This window comes from Nannobrachium achirus (assembly GCF_963921795.1).
Source record: "Nannobrachium achirus genome assembly, chromosome: 17".
Taxonomy (NCBI): Eukaryota; Metazoa; Chordata; class Actinopteri; order Myctophiformes; family Myctophidae; genus Nannobrachium; species Nannobrachium achirus.
In genome coordinates, this window is record NC_137824.1 from 27,949,104 (window position 1) to 27,961,782 (window position 12,679).

Genomic DNA, 12,679 nt, shown 5'->3' on the forward strand with positions numbered 1-12,679 from the left:
TTGTGTAATCCTTTTGGCTTATGTGTTACTGTACCACGTGCTGTTTACATTTCTGACTAATAAAGTATTCAATAGGAAATAATGCAGACTCCAGTGCCCCTAAAGACACTGTAGGGTTTGAAATTCTCCTCAGAGAACAAAATGACTGTACAAGTGTCAGCAGTTTGTGGAAAGAGGGCAACTGCAGAGGACACAGGAACCTAAATTCAAACAGAAATTGCAGGGCCTCTTGGGTAAACAGGAAGTGCAAAGATGTGTGGCCTCCTGTCATGATGGCACAGAGAATTAACTGGCCTTGTGAACTGTAGGAAAGGTTGTACGACTCTGCAAAGTTCTTCAGCTGGCTCTTCTTTTTTCAGCACACTACCGAAGGCGATAATGGAGTCTGTAGGATACGGGGTTGAATAAATTAGAATCTGCGGCTTGTGAGCGGAGGTCGGGAGTGCTCCGCTGTGTTCAATTGGACCTCGCAGTCGGGGGGATGAAGATTTACTATTCTGTCCATATCGGCACATAACTCGGTAACGGCGCAGAATCGGCTCATGCGACCTTCGCAAGGCTCGACACGACGACTTGCTCACTGCCGCTCACTTGGCGGTGTCTCACGCGGCTCAAGGTCGCCTGAGACGGCGCGCCTCCGTTGTCATCACAGAAAATAAGTGCTCCTTCCGCAAGCGTCTCCTACGGATTCCAATATAGCGTACCGAATAGAGTGCATACTTCTGCCAAAGCAACCTGTATGCAATTGTCAATATGCCAATTATGCCATTTAAGATGAGTGAATATGTACGCCCTTTTTTGACCCTATCCTTTGGCCTCTTCAACCCAAAACGTGATCACCTCTTTGGGAAATTCTACTGATCATTCCCACTACGGAGTAATGAGACGTTGGACTGCTCCCCGGTTGAAATTGGTAAAGCAGTCTTGGATCCATTGAGAGAGATGTTCTTTTCTTCACAAATATTAATAGGTTTGAACATACAAGGTTTCCACCCCGGTGCAAGAACTTCATTGAATCCTGAGTCATCAAAACATCGGACAAATGAAATCCCTTGCTGATGTTGTTAGGCGTGAGCTCTCATTAGTTGAGCATGGAATGGACACAAACAGTGATAATTGATGATTGACAATAACTGATAGTAATGCTACACGTTGAAAACGTTCACATAGTTGTTCACTGCAACAGCAGCTCTGTCTCACAATGTGCATGCATGCATGCATGCCTGTATGTTTGTGTCTGTGCGTGCGTACGTGCTTGCATGGGTGTATGTGCCTAGCACTGCTGCTTTCTGCTAAATCATATGAAACACAAGTATTTAGACAGTGAGTCCCTATTAAAACCAGCCCAATCTGGTGGCCATTCACAAAATAAAGACTTTATAGAACTAGAAAGGTGCAATTTGGGGAGTGTGGTTTCTTTGATCGTGTCGGGGACCAGAGGAATCCGCCGTTGCGTTAGAGGCTGTGCGATTCAAACGACTTAATGGTATGGACTATCAAAATTCTGTGTGATGCGTTTTCATCGCATGGATCCAGTGATCATTTGTGGCTGTGAGATTTGGCCAAAATCTGTAGGAGGAGAAAAGTGTGTTCTGAAGAAAATCTTAAATGTCGGAGAATCTTATGTAGAAGCAAATGGGCATGGCCCATATATGGAGTTGTGTTACGATCTAAGGAATCCAGGGAAGAAGTTGTTTCTACAACTTACGGTTCAAGAGTTATAAGCCAAAACGTAAAGTGGCCTGTTATAGCGCCTCCATGAGGCTGACTGGTGTAATTTATTTTCCTGTGAAGGCCTCTGGAATTTGAAACTCTCTACCAACTGTGAGATAACTGTAGCCCTTGCAAAGAATGGGACACATTATTTCACTAATTAGAAATTATGGAAAGCACACGATTCCCGATGAAGCTGGTTGATTTGACATATGGCTCGTTTGTGTGCAGCCAAAACTATGGGAGGAGTAGCACGCCAAATTTTAGGGTTTACATGACAAACTACTAGGCCTTTACTGTTGGGACAAATTAATTCACTAATACATTCATATATGAAACTATATGACATATCCCTCAGCAAAATGGATAGACTACCTATTACTTCCCATTCCAATGTTGTTCCCTTAAATTTTCTATACTGTAGGTCTGGGTCACATACAGTATTTTGGATATGCTAAGGTAACATATTGTCCCCCCGCTCCACAAATGGGGCTGACTGGTGCTGAATCAACCTGCTTGGCAATACAAATGGATTTCTTTATTATAGCCATCACCTGTTTTATTATGATGTATCACGATTTACTAGTTTGAACAAAAGTACAGTTCAGTTCCACAGTAATTTAAGATAAATCTCATGCAAATAAATCTCTGTGTATTGCATCTGACGAGTCATTGTGCACCTCCATGTTCAATGTTACGGTGCATCGAACCAGCTGCCAGCCTGGCAGAATCGAGCATTCAGCAGAATTAACAGAGGATATATTTTCTAAACTAACTGTAGTTGTGTTGTAACACGTCCATATCGCATACAGTGTCATTAGATGTACTACTCACAAAGTACCTGACGTATCCTCTTTGGTTCCTATTCTGAATGACAGAAATTTATTTTTTTCTGTTTTTATTATACATACCACTTACGAAGTACCTGAATCAAAGACCAGTTATGAATAACATGAATGTTGTTTTTGTTTGTTTTATCCTGCAATCTACTGCTCGTTTTAAATCAACCACTTTGCAAAATGTAAAATGACATAGTGCTATATCTACAAATCTGACTTTGACCCCAGTGTCACTCCATTCTGACTATCCAATCAAGTAAAGAATAGGGTCTGAAATGGCACATTACTTCAAAAGGACTCGAGAGGAGAAAAAGCAAAGAACTGAAAGCAAATTGCCACTTTCGGCACTCAAATACAGACCAGGAGGTCACAGGGTTATAAATGATGTGGCTGCCATGCTCAGTTTGAGGGTTTTTAAAATGCTAAATAATGGACACTGCATCGCAATTCCTGCTCCTTCAATGCCTCACTCTATTTATACTTTCTTCTTTTATTCTCTCTCCGTTAATTTGTCTCCTACCTTCTTCATCTTTTCCCCCTCTCTCTCTCTCTCTCTCTCTCTCTCTCTCTCTCTCTCTCTCTCTCTCTCTTGCTCTCTCGCTCTCTCTTTCTGGTTCTATAGTTCCCTTCCTCTCCATCAGCAGTGAAACATACAGTGTAGACGTAGAGTCACATATCAACATTAAAGTAACTAAGTTAATTTACTTAAGTACTGTACTTAACTCATTGAGTGCCAGCGCCCTCTAGGGGCCAAAGAATGCCAGCGCATCTCTCATAGGCGAGCGCTTTAGCTTCCAGGACCTAACCTTCCAGGACCTCACGTGCTCACGTTCATGCACGGCATGGAAATGTCCCGGATGAAGATGCTAACAGAATGGCTATTCCCATTTTGTCATCTAAAAGATCATTTTTGGGCGATTTCGCCGTAAATAAACCTCGCGCCGCTTCCCTAAGACACAATCCAGAGATATAAGCCTTTAAAGATGTGGTCTTTCATTGGATTAGGCGGAGATTGGCGATTGCGTTTGCAAATTACGGCCGGCCGGGAGGTTGCTAGCTTTCGGCTAGTAGCTAGAAAAATCAGGCCAGGCTTCAGAAGGCCTCTTATCATTTTATTCATGTAATTAAAAAAAGCCGGACTACTTCGGGATCGGCACACTCGTGTACTCATCGGAAGCGGCGCCGAACATCAGGTGAACATTGGGGAGCTCAAAAATGTATTTTAAACCATTTTTAATGGAATATATCGTCGGACAGAGTAGAATGGCTAACTGGCTAGCGGCTAGCGAGCCAGGACCACCCACGACTCTACAAGCAGCTCGGGGTAAGTGAATTAATAAAAAAAAGATTGTATTGGATTGAAATAAAGCCGAACTAGTTCGGGATCGGCACAGTATGAGTTAAGGGGCACTCCACCACTTTTCAACCTATGTTCATATAATTGTTTTTTTTTCTCAGAGGAGGGCTGTGGGCAGGTCAGAAACCCATCGTCTTGTGACATCATCAAGTGCCAATGCAGGCTTTCTATTCCTGAAAAGTTGCAATTTTAATATAATAAAAATCTAAATATTTTTTTCAAAAATATTGATTACATTTATTTTTTTTTGGAAAATGATGATGTCACAAGACGATGGATTCTGAACTTCCCACAGCTCTCCTAGGAGACCTGGACTGAGTAGAAAAAAAATTGATATTTTATCATGAACATTAGTGAGGACCATATGAAGACAGGTTGAAAAGTGGTGAACTACTCCTTTAAGTACAACTTTGAGGTATTTGTACTTTACTTGAGTATTTCCAATACATTTACTTCTACTCCACTACAATTATTTGAAAACTTGAGTTACTAGTTACTTTGCAGATATAAATGATGATATTATAAAACATACATTAATCCACTATAGCCCTATTTCCTTGGCTACAACGCACGTGTGAGCTTGTAGATCTGCTATTTTAAAAAAAGAATTACTTTTATTTTTGGTACTTCAAGTATATTTTGATGCCAATACTGTTGTACTTTTCCTCAAGTACATTTCCCTACTTTTACTTGTAACAGAGTATTTCTACATTGCAGTATTGATACTTTTGCTTAGTAAAAGAAATTGAGTACTTTTTCCACCACTGCAGTCACATATCATCACTGAGGCCTTTCAGCTTTTTAGACACTCAGCCACTATGATTCTAATCACCAGCTGCATCTGGTTCAAAGATGATGATGTGCGGTAGAAATTGGCTCCTGTTAACACAGTCACAGACACACCAGGGGCATATTAACTAACTGCACAATCTAACAACTAACTTTATCTCCTGATCAACCAACCCACCCACCCGCATACACACAAAATCACAGACATGCAAGCACACATACACACACAGTCAGTCACACGCACGCACACGCACACACACAGCCTGTCTCCTTCTGGCCTCATCACAGTCTGTGTTGCACACCCCCCACCCACCCCCAGCTGTTAGCTAGCTCTGCCCAGGTTGGCATTCAGAGTCAGGCTTGCTATCATCTGACATCTATTACACTTCAAAATCTCTGGCATGCATTCGATCACTCTCTCTCCCCAGGTCTCCCCATGTGTGCACGCAGGTGTGTCAGCCTGCATGCACATCCGGGAGTGCACACACACACACACACACGCACACACACACACACACCACTTATACGCCCAGAGTAGCTAATAATTTGGAGACAGCTGACATAAAATTAAAAAAGAGCAGATCGGAGGGGGAAAAAAAAGTGATGGGAGACAATTCATCTGTGCTCGCTCTCGCTGCATGGAGTTGACTGACGGCTGATTTATGATTCAGCACAGAGCTTTGAGTGCTTAGCATGCCGTCCCCCCCTCCCCAAATTCCTATTTCAATTCCTTACAGTTGGTGATGGGCGGGTAGGTAGGAGGGAGGGAGGGTATAGGAGCCAATTATCTTAAGTGTCTGTCTCACTCTGGCCCCCTCTGTCAGCGCTGACAGTAGCAGACTGCTGCTGCTCAGCCCTTGTCCCCATCTCTTCAGCCCATACAGGTGACTCGCTCCTCCTCAATTAGAAACACTCAACCAGATGCTCGGGCTCATTTGCAAACCGACGTAGGCCTAAATTTGATTCAGTACATTACAAGGAAACACATACTTTTACACAGTGTGCCTGTCGGAGCACAGAATGACCTTTGATCCGATATTAAATTTGAACACGTGGCCTACATGTGCACTGAAGGTGAAAGGGAATTGTTAAATATGCTACAGCTGCAAAGTTGGAGTGGAATCCATATGTGCAGGCAATCAATGTAATCTAAAGTCTGATACAAAATCTAAGTACCGCCAAGAGTAATAACACATTATGCCAGCCATAGCATTGGAAAGACCCGGTACAGCACTCAATCTTTAGCTGCGGGCTGGCCTGTCAGGCGGCCTACCATCCAATATATTCCAATCAATTTACCATCCCATGCAATTCAATTTGACAATAAGACAAATCGGAGCTCCAATTTAAGATAAGTGAAACAGACGGTTATTTGATCATGTGGATGGGGGCCTGAGAGAGCTTTGGTATTCTACATGTGCTGTTGCACTGCATCTTTCCATGTCAGAGATGGATTGTGGTGTCAATTTTATGGATAAGCCTGTATTTAGTTAGCCTCATCGGGTGAAATGAACATTTAAGTCATATTAAACATAACAAGGGTTTTATCCACGTCAGTGCAATATGGGAGGGGGGCATATTTGGCTGGCGTCAACATAATTGTTATTACCGTGCACAATAGAAAAAAAACATAATTGAAACATTGGGGGGACAGTAACATCAGAATCCATGCCGTCATAAACAGACATGGGACAGCATCTTCCAGAGGCAGTAGAATTTAAGCCTCTCCGCTGAAGTTGCAGGTTCAGGCAGTCAGGCTCTAAAGCAAACACTGACTGAAATTCTAATTTATCCCACATGCCATAAACCCACTCAGCTGTAACAGATAGACTCTCTACCTCATGCGCGCACATGGTCATTTTATGCACTTTACATTTAAAGTAAAGTGCATAAAATTCATTTAAAGTGTCTAAATGCGTTTTATTTAATGTGTCTCATATGCCCCTTTTCTCTGTTGTGGTGTGTATGTATTGTGTTTTATAGCCTGCTGCAAAACAGATTTCCCATCTAGAACAATAATGCTCTGAACCCAAACTTGAACTTATAGCACACCAATCACGACCATGGCACTGCTTGTCTGACTGGAGGAGAAACCGACCCGTAGAAAAAGCTTTTGGTACAAGAGATCAGGCCACATGGCAAACACACAGCAACGCTAACAGATTGGCATTTCAAAAGAAGCGTCCTTGAAAAAGATTGTGGGGGGGAAAGGGTGATATTTGGTTTGATGTGAGTCACTCTCCCTCTATGCTGGAGCTCATTCATTCAGGATGAAAAGGTGCCTACCTGTGTCAGAGAAATGTTTAAATGCACCATATGCGATGCCCACTTGCCGCCCACACACTCCTGGCCTCCAGGCACATACTGTAGCACTGTGGAGCATCACTTGGATTATATCACACGATCAAAAGCATTCCACCTTCAGACTGGCAAAATTTCAGTCTCTCTCTTTATCAGCAGCGAACGTGAGGTGCGATGCAGGCACTCCGTAACATGTTAAACCCTCTTGGAGTGCCAACTCCCAGACAAGTAGGAAGCGGTGTATTCAGACACTTAAAGGGTAAGGAATGGGTTTGTTCTGAGCCCACACAGCTCAGGGACTCGTGTATGCACATTCAGTGGGGGTGAAGGGTTAGGTAAACTCCATCGTACTTCCGTACAACAGCTAATCCAGCTAAAGATGAGCCCCAGTGGAGGAGAACCTTCCCCTCGTAGCTGTGAAATTTAGATCTTCCAGAGTGGGCGGCTATGACACACCAACCAAGGTTAAAATGCGCTTTCCTCCCATCTGCAGGAGCAGCGCTTGCCTTCATGATGTGATTAGCATTAGAATGCTGCTGTAACATCTGGTTTGTAAACAAACGTATCCTTAAAGACCGTTTAGTTTATCTCCCCTTTGTAGAAAGGCAGGAAATGTTGACAGAACCCGATTTGCCATATGAATTGCATCAGGAAGGATTCATATACAGTAGGAATATGATTGGCGACATGTACATTATCTGATTTAAAACGGACTACTTGTTAGTTACACTATTTTTGGTCCGTCTGTCCGTCCATCCGTCCACCCGCCCGTCCGTCCGTAAATCATCTGACCCTTCTGTCTCAAACTTGGCATGTGTGTCTCATGTAACCCGAGATGTGCAGTATTATACTGAATGGCAATTCGGAAGGACCAACGATTTCGGAGGATAAAAAAAAAAAAAATCCTCTGTGTGTTTGGGAGATTGTGTGCATTGGCTTCCCTGATTAGCCAACCCAAACCGTTGGCTTCACGGATTGGCGTCACGGCACGTTTGCGCTAAACCAGTGGCAAACCACCCGACCCATCGGCTTAACTTAGCTTTGCGTAATGTTTTTGTCGCATAGCCAATATAAATGGAACAGCTTGCATCATTAAAAATCGGAATCAACTTTATTGTCACATCACAGGTGTAAAACAGTGGGTGAAATTTGTTTCGTGCAAGCTCCATCGCTTTTGTTAATTCCAGAAAAAGAAAAAGGAAAGGTAGTGGTTAAAGTCCTTATCCCGATGGCCTTTGCTGCATGTGATTTACACATACTCTAAAGACATACTGTAGGTACATGAGTATAGCAGCAGTGCACGAATAACAACAATCTGATTCTGCATGTAGTACATGGTATTAAGGTGCAGAGTGTCAGGTTCATCATTCCCAACATGCAAGGCCTCAAATAGGCCAGTGCCCAAAGGGCACCTTCCTAGTTAGTTTAATTTAGCATTCATGTTGTCTTCATTTAACAATGAGAGTTACATGCTCACATGACACAATATACCAGATATTGCCTCATTTTGCAATTGAGGTCACGTGTCTTTTCATATAACGATAACAATAACCTAATTCCACATACTCTAAAATAAACTGAACATGCTTTACATTCTTAATTAACATGGAAATGGAACTTGCACTAATGTACAGATAGTACGTTATAAGCCTCACTTTTAAGGAGGAGGCTTTAACTACCTGTTGCAAATAAGGCGAAGGTTTGTGTATGGTGTATCTGAAACAATGTCATAATGTACATTTAAATAAGCATGAGCTCAGCAACATATGTGTTGTAAGAACTTGGTGTGTGTGTTGGGGTTAGAACTGGTGGTGGTTAGAACTTTGAACTATACCTAAGTGGTATGCGCCTGAACTATCCTCTTAACTTCTCTCAAGTCTCAACTTAGAACTTTTTACCCCCGTGAAACTCCTGCAAGAACACAGACAGCAGCCAGTTTGGGCCGGCATCTGTTACCTGCCATTACCTCCTGAACTCCAAACGAGTGTCGGTGTGCACAGATATGTCACCCACTATCACCTTGATTTCCCTCAGTGCCGAGCATGCAGCCTGTTTGGAGACCCAGGTCACTGCTCCGGCCTTTCAGTGGCGAACCCTCTGCGGACGAGGCTAGCGGCCCCCATGACAGTGGCCCTCACAGGAGCCTCTAGTGGCCGCATGCTAGTCCAGCCATTCCCTAATGAGGTCCCTGGGTAGAAGAACACACAGCAGACTGGAGGACCGAGAGCAAAGGGCGTTACACTTGCAGTGGCTCACTGACTCTGCCTGCTTCTAAGGCGGCTTGTTGTAATGTGCTGTAACCGTCCTTTCCAAATGATGCAATGCATTCTGCTTAGAGATATACTGTGTTATGATGCTGGGAATGCTCTATGGGTATAGGAAAACCAGCTGGCAGCCCCCCCAAAAAAGAAGTTTTGTTTACTGTGTTCACATGTCCCCAAGGCACATGGAAGCAGCTATGCTTGGAGATTTTTTTGAAAAATGGATGAGCACCATGGCCTCGCTAAAAGTTGTTAAAACTCTTTTTAGTGAATAAAAATGATTTTAACCAATTTGTGTGGCATGTTAATATAATATAAACAACACTTACACAAGACCTGTTTGGTTAAAACGTGTCTGTTGTTTAATAAAACCATGTCAAAAGGACATTCATTTTGTGCTGGCTATTTCCTCACTTTAAATACAATATAGCACAACTGCAGTGGTGGTTGGAGGTAGCTTCCCTGCTTTGAGAAATTGTTCAGGTAGGACCACTCACTACTGATTGACAACTTGACAAGATTATAGTGAATGTCCTGTCTGACCTCAGGTCTCAATGAGATGACCTATTTAAATAAATAAATAGTATTGTGTGTCGTGTGAAGCTTAAAGTGTAATATCTTGAAACTTAAAGTGTAATATCTCCCCTCCCCAAATGTTCTTTCAGGCAATTGGTTCAGGCTGTAGAGGATTTGTCAGACCTGCGGATTGCTTTAATTTTAGAGTAAGAATCCTGATGATGTTGTTATTAGTAGTATAGACCTACAGTGTACCTAATGCTCTAATACCTCTAATGGGTATTTATCCGGACCCCAGGTTCCAATTCATCCTCCATAACATAATGTATCCTAATTCAAAGTTGAGACACAATGGATGGCATGTCAATGGAAAAGGTCACCAGCCCACCTTTGCCCCTGGTAAAGCGTGTCAGGAGAATGATGGCTCCACAGCTGTCATTAATTCCCATGAAAAGAACAAGTTGGCATCACTGGTACTATCCATTTTCTGCACAGTCAATTATAGGTCACACAGGCCAGCATTTTCTATGGAAATTACCACTGTGGCTTAATGACCTGCATAGTGACTTTAATCATTGAAAACACTGACCAGTCCTGGCAATCAATCAAAATCTGTCTTTGATGCATCTATAACTCTATCAACTGTATGCCTTAATGTATATTTTGCTGTGTATCTTTGATAGAACTTAGCTCCCATTCCCCTCCATCCACCTATGCTACCTACATGACTCTCTCTCTCTCTCCCATCTCCAACTCTATCATAATATTCATTTTTTGACATCAATTCCCCTTCTTTCTGATCATCCCTCTCATTGTCCCATTCTCATCTCTCTTTCTCTTTCCCTCTATCCCTCTCGGTGTGGGGGCGTGTGTGGGATTGATCGCACCTCAGGTTACATATTCTGTCCACATTTTTGCTCTCTGCCGCTTCTTCTCCACATAACGTCTCTGGAGTGCCGGCCGTCCGTGGGCTATTACTGTCTCATTAAACGAGGACTGGGGAGAGACAGGCTTGATAAATCAATCAAACTTCCCCTCGCTTTGCCAGGGGGGAGACGGATGGAGATGGATCTTGTCCCGGGGAGAGACTATCCCATGGTGCCCCTCTTCTACACTGTGTCGGAGGATGTATGCTGAGGCAGCACAATGGTTCTAAACATAGCTTTTTCTTCCCTCAGAGATGTGCTTCTATTTTCATATTTGGTGTGATTACATTGGCACAAGTCGAGACTACAGTTAGAGGCGAAGACAGAATACCAGCGCAGTCTCATTGTGCCACAGATTGTATTATTTGCCCTTTATAGTATTTTACTGACTGGCCATGCAGTGCGCTCACTATAGTCGCAGGACTGTTGCATCCATTGACTGTAAACCTTATGTTGTTTAGTCTATCTTGTTTATCATTGTCCATCATGAGACTGCACAACCGTTGCGGATTATACATGCATGTACTGTATTCTCACCATGCCACCTAAGCTTCTGGAATTACATCTAGTATGTTCCAGCATTATAATCATTTATTTATTGTATGTATCTTATTATATCTTTTGAACATCAAATATGATCCATCTACTCTACTATCTTTGGTACCGTGTCTGGGATGTACAGTAACTACCTTTCAGAATCAGTTAATCTGATGATTATTCTATAGATGATGATTATTCCATATGTTAATTTAGTCTATTCAATTATTTTAGACCACAACATTATTGTAAAGTAAAGTAATCATATTACAAAATGATGGTAAATCCTGATCACAAACGGACATATTGAAATTGTTTACATACTGTAGCAGTTGCAGTTTTGTAGCAGTTACAGTATATGTTTTTTTAAATAATCAACTAAATCGATTAGTCTGTAACCACTGTGTTACTTCATCATACAACGGTGGTTGTAAAGGGGAGTGGATGTGTCACTCATGGTCGTTGCAATTTGTTTTATAAATGAAAAACCTACTTCTCAGTGCAACAAAAATGAATAATGCACACCCTCTGGCCAATCAGAATGGAGTAGTATCCATGGCAATGCTATAAGAGGTCCTAATGTCTTTGTATGATGTTTCAGTAACGGTACCACAAAACTCTGGAAGCTGTCAATATATCTCTACTTCGGTGTCGCCAAGACAAATTCCTGTACATTTACCGTACTTGGCGAGTACAGAGATGTGTTTCTGTAAGTTGCTCTGGATAAGAACAATAGCTAAACATATTATATGGAAATGGATCTTCTTCCCGTTTCAAAGGGTTAGGAGGAACACTTTGACATTGCATTTCCCCACGGCTCGGCACAGCCACTATGGAGTGATTACACTGGCATAGTCTTGGCTGACAGTAGCGGTGACTGCCTTTGACAGGCCCCTCCATCCATCATCTGCCACTCTACTTCCTAATGGGTACAGCCCATGACATAAATGCATCCCACACACTGTGGAGACAACCAGGCCTTGTCAAACGGCAAATTAGAAAAGTAAATAGGTGAAATGTGATAATGATGACATAAGACAACATGGATATGTGGGAGGGAGGTTACTCTATTTTTATAGAGATAATTGCATAACCTGATTTCTGAGTTTTGGCTTGCTGAACCGATTACAACAGGATGATACGGCTTTTGATTCCATGGAAACACTTCACGGAATGAAATATGAGAAAAGCAAATGAAAAAGTGTAGCCTGAAGATATTGTCACTTTTCTATTAATAATTTGCATTTGCATGGCTTCCCATCTGCTGAGTGATTCCTCCATGTGCTATTCGAGTCTCTAAGAGAAGACTTAAAATGTGACAGCGAGAGAACTATTAAACATCTAAGGATGGCAATGCTGGTCAATCCATCAGTCAGTCCACTTTGGAAAACTCAAATACTACTGGCTGAGTTGCCATGAAATTCGCTGTGCACCAAACTG